Below are 5,369 nucleotides of genomic sequence, written 5' to 3'. Positions count from 1 at the left end.
ACCTGCTTCCGGTTCAGGCCTAGTATGAAATTTCCTGAAGTTCATAGGAAGGTTTGTCAAGTCTTGACAATTCTCTTAGTAGTGTCAGATTAAAAAAAAAAAGTGTGCAAGTTGTACATAGCCTCAAATTTCAAGTGTAAAATGTAGCAGGTCAAGCAAGAAGGATCCTTGTAAGATGGAGAGACATTCCTGCCTCTTTTACTTCAGATAGCTCATTAGAAGAGGCAATTGATAGACTAAAACCTCTGGGGAGACACATTTCATTGCAAACCATGAAAGCCATTCACAAGACATGAATGTTTTCAACAGTCCTGGCTGCCATTATTGCACCAAAAATTTCATGTTGTTCATTATTACATTGCAACCAAAGTTTCCCACATGCAAAGGCAAGCTAGCGGCAAATACTCTCCCTGGTGGGAGGGTTCCGAAGTTCATGGGACATTTCCTCTCAGATTTCAGAGACTGGAAAAGAAAGTATAATGATTAAAAATCAAGAGGAAAAAAGAATCCTTAAAATACTGTCCATGAAATGAATTATGGCAGACTGGGTAGGTGGAGAGAAATGTTGTGTTTCAGGTTCAAACAGCAGTGTGAGACTTTGAAATAAAAAGAGGTAGGAGACTTTGTCCCGATTTAAGCAGATGCAAGGTCTGATATACTGCATAGAGTTTTCAAAACTCTTTGCAAATCTCTCTCCATGCACTTAGTACCAAGGGCTTGCTTTGCCCAGATTCCAGCCCCCCACCAACCCCCTGCTGTTGGCAGCCTGCTAAGTCAGCAAAGGAGGCCACATTCCAGGGCCCTGTTCCTTTTAAAGAAGCCACATTCTGCAGAGCCTTGGAATCATTAGAGCTTCATGATAAAATTTCTGGCAATTTAATTAACACAAAGACATTTGAATAGTTTCTAGTGTTTTGTAATCTTCTGTCTGAGTACCGTATAATCAAGGACATTGAACTGGAACAGAATTAGCCTGCTTTAAGGACACCCCAAACAAATTCATACATGCTGACGTTATTTAAGCATTAGCACTGAGAAATGGTTATGGCTAAAAAAGATGAATAGAATTTCTCCACAGTGTTTTTGATTGAAGGGAATGCTCCTACAGTGTTATTGATCTCTGGGATAAATAAAAACACTGGAATTTAAAATTACATTGATTATTACTAACTACTCCTTTTTTCATTGAGAGCAATACAAGGTTCATCAACCAAGATCTATAGCTGCAAATCAAAGACCATTTTTCAGTGTTCAAAACATGGGAAAACACATTGTTACCAAATTTATCTTTTCAAGCACCCCATCACATAGGTAGCACTGGCTGTCAGAACTGACACATGCTAACATGAAGAGTGATGGTAAGTTATTCTTTCTTGGTCTTTTTTGGTAACTAAGCATGCTGAAATTGTGATTGATAGTGAGCTCCAAGAGATTTTTTTTTCAAAGGTCAGGGTTTTAAAAAATTCTCCCAAGTTAGATTTAAAATAGCAGTGTGGAAAATGTAAATTTACCCTAATTATTGATGTTAAAAGCCAACTTTCAAAATATTCCCAGGGAAGTCCTATTTGTTGGGGTCAGATTACTAGGAAATTGTTCTAATTGTTTCATCAAGAGATTTGTTCTTCAAAATAACCTGGAGTGCTCTGTTTTGGTTAGTGTGAATGGAGATTAATACCAGGAGAAACTCAAAATCCATTTCGCAACATAGAGGCCTCACTATTTTTCTTTGGACTAAAAGCCAGCTGTGAGTCCTGGCCTAAACTGTCGCAACACACACAACAGGAAGGGCTCTGGCAAATGGGGACTGTTGGCTACTGCTCTCTGCAGGTAACTGGTGCCTTCCGTCGGGTGAACTGACTCTAGATTTGAACTGACTCTTTGACTTTCGAGGACCCCGGGAAGAGCTAAGTGACGTCATTACGTGGAGAAGCGGTGGGACCAAGTCTGCATTGCCAACTTCGTGATGTCATTACATGAATGAGCGGTGGGACCAAGTCTGCACCGCCAACTTCGTGATGTCATTACATGAATGAGCGGTGGGACCAAGTCCGCACTGCCAACTTCGTGATGTCATTACATGAATGAGCGGTGGGACCAAGTCTGCACTGCCAACTTCGTGATGTCATTACATGAATGAGCGGTGGGACCAAGTCTGCACCGCCAACTTCTGGTGGACCCCAACGAGAAGCTCTCTTCTCTAACTCCAGATCTCTAGAGATGAGGTTGCAGCACTCTACGTAAAGCTGGCAGCGACGCCTAATCTTTCCTGAGAGGTGATGATTTAGTGAGCCTCTGGGCTGACAATCCAATGAAGCACCCTCACTTGATAGCTTAAAAAAAAAGACACAAAAGAAAACATCAAGTTGAGCAGATAAGGTCATGCGGGTAGATCTGGAGGAGTCGAAGGTAGTGAATATGATTAAAATACATTGTAGGAAATTCTCAAGTAAGTAATCACATACTATTTTACAAATGAACCCACTTTTTCCTTTTTTTTTTTGAGTCACCTCTTTCTTACAAGTGAATAAAGACTTGTTCAAGGAAATTCATGGCAGGCCTGGAAAAAAGAACCAAGTGGAAGGCAAGGAGGTAGGAATTAGTCTAAAGTTTACGGCAGCAGAGAGTACTTGAATCAAGCAGCAGAGCTGTATTTTAAAGGCGGGGTAATTTTATGATCAATAACAATATTTGTAAGCCAGCACACTAAAAGTGGAGAAATCAGATCTCATGGTTTGAAGCCAGAGCGAGGGGGTGCAGGTGTCCAGAAGGGAACTTTCCAGTACATTCGTCATCATAAACCAGCCCACAAATTACCTGCTCTTCCTGCTTCTACATGAAGCATAAGAAATCGGTCAATGTAAATGGCCTAAGACTGAGCTAAATGTCTGACACAGAGATCTTCTGTGCTCCTTTCCCATTAGCTAAAGGATGGAGGTATGAGGAATGTGCTTGGTTGGGTGGGAATCCAATGGAGAAGGCAGGATGTTATAAGAGATCAGATTTCCAGGGTTTGGATAATTTGTAGCTGACAACTGTATTTCCATTACGCATTGGTAAAAGAGTGAGAAAAGAACATGAAATGCCAAAGAATGATGTCAAGCTAAATGCCCGAGGTTTAATGAAGGGACAGAGAGCCCAGGGGCTTATTCTATTTCTAATACATATTTGTGTGAACACACAACCCAGAAAAGCCAACATAGTCTCAGCATGTAATGCCAGTGGAATTATGGAATTTACTTTAAAAATTGCTTATAAAAATGTTGGATGAAAGTTAAGGTGGAAATAGTTTAACGTTCCCAGCAACTATGGTAATAGGAATTAAGCTATTGGAGCCTTCAGAGGAAACAGGTTTCTCTGTCGCTGCAGGACCTAACTGCAGAGGAGCTGAAAGAACCTTATGGTAAAGGAGCTGGACTCAGCATGCACCGTCACATTAGGTATTGAAGACAACACTATACTAAGGCCAAATGCCTTCCAGGGATTCCTTCCCAGTTCTTACTGTATACAGGTGGAACATCTGAACTAGAGAAAAGGTTTTAGACTTGCAACTGAACTACTTTTAAGTTGGCTGGATGTTTTAGTTACTCTAACCACTGGCTTCTTCATCCTTCAAATGGCAAAGTTATAGGCAAACTCATGCTAACTGTGGGCTGATGATTTCTTATCTATTAACAGTCTGTTATTATTTGAATTGTTTGACTATTGAGTAGTGATAATTAAGTAACAACTTGTTAGCCATTTAAAGTTCAGCAATAGCCTATATAACTACAAATAAAGTATACTCATTCTTTTATCAATAGTTGAGATCACTAGAGTAAAAAAAAATCTTCAAAAAATGAAAATAAGAACAATAGCATTCTTTAGCTGACCTCTGCAGACAAGTCATAGCTAAATAAAGGTATATAATCACCATTAGGCGTCTTGATATGTTAATGTGTGTTGATCTTCATTAGTACCTTGAGATGCTTGAACAACAACAGACAAACCCACTGTTCCCAGTAGTATTAGTGTAAGCTACATGTTTGGAACAGTAATAGTGAGGTAAGGTGTGTTTCTTCTAAGAACTTTAATGTTGTTCACATTACAGGTAGCTTGTATGTAAATGCAAAATGTTGCCTTGATGTCTCCCACCTGAAAACAGAACTATTCAGTAGTCATTTCCATCCATCTCAGGCTGAGCTTTACATTAATAAGGTAATGCCTTTAAGTTCTCTGAGGTTTGAGGGAGAGAGGCACACTGGGAAAAGAGTTGTTATTATTTCTGAGACCTCCTGTCTCAAGCCAGCTTAGAGGCAGAGGCTCCCAGGGTGGTACTGTAACAGCAGCACTAATAACGTGCAGTTTCAGCGCATCTCATGTGAGGCCCTCGGAAGGCATTATACATGTTCATTCATTAAACCTGAACACACCCCAGAGATAGGTTAACTGCCATGATACCCTTTTATGCCAAAGTAAATGAAAACAAAGGGGGTGGCAAGTCAGTGAAGACTGGATGTCGGACCTGTGATGAACCCAGAGATCCAGTGATGGCCAGTGAGTTGCTGATAGAGCTTTCACGCTTGGAGTGAGCAGACAGCTAGCCACGTATGTGTCTAATTTCATATTCTAGAAAGAACTAAACATCACTTAAAATACATACAGTATAACTAGAAAATGTGCATTGAAAATAAGTAATGGGAGGGATAACGCAAAGAAAATACAGAGAAAATGAGATGGTTGTTGTAATGAAGTGCACTTTGGTTTATATGAATGGTATCTGGCAAATGCCTCCGTTAAAAATACTTTTTTTTTTTTTTTGTATAAAGGGAAACACGTCTCCCCTTTTCATTCTGTTTCTGACCCTTAGGTGGAAAAAAAATCTGTACCCAGGAAAAGAAAGAGCTATAGAAAGCATTAATTAATGGTTTGGAAAAGTGGACTTTAAGCCAAATTGTTGACTAGGGGGAAAAGACAGAATCCTTCCTCTAGATACCTCCTCTCTAGGTCAAATGTGGGAGGTGACATTCCTGTACCATCTGGAGAGGTAACATCAGATACAATGAAATAGACTAAGAAGAGCCTCAGGCAGCGACAATGGAGACAATGCTTCTTGCCCTGTAAAGGGGTTATGGGGAAATTTACTCAAGTGAGGGTGATGAGCCAATACATGGTGTGGGCAGTCTGTAGGAACACCAGTGTGTTGTAATTTTCCTTGGACAGCAGCTTCTGGACAAACAGAGCCAGCCACAGAGTGCTGCCCCCTGTACAGGTAGCAGGCCAACAGGTGACCGAAGTGTCCGCTGAGCCAGGACTGCCCCTCTCTATCCCCAGCATCCCGCCTACTCCATGAAGGCCCCAGGATTGCCCCTCTCTATCCCCAGCATCCCGCC

General features: G+C 40.9%; 1 pseudogene; it reads left to right on the top strand.

Annotated features, from left to right (window-relative positions):
* Positions 1–2,379: 2,379 nt before the first annotated feature.
* LOC116097918 overlaps positions 2,380–5,369 on the top strand; it is a 16,352-nt pseudogene continuing 13,362 nt past the window's right edge.

This window comes from Mastomys coucha, unplaced genomic scaffold (assembly GCF_008632895.1).
Source record: "Mastomys coucha isolate ucsf_1 unplaced genomic scaffold, UCSF_Mcou_1 pScaffold2, whole genome shotgun sequence".
Lineage (NCBI taxonomy): Eukaryota > Metazoa > Chordata > Mammalia > Rodentia > Muridae > Mastomys > Mastomys coucha.
Note: the sequence above shows the minus strand (reverse complement) of the source record. Positions and strands in the feature narration are given on the sequence as shown.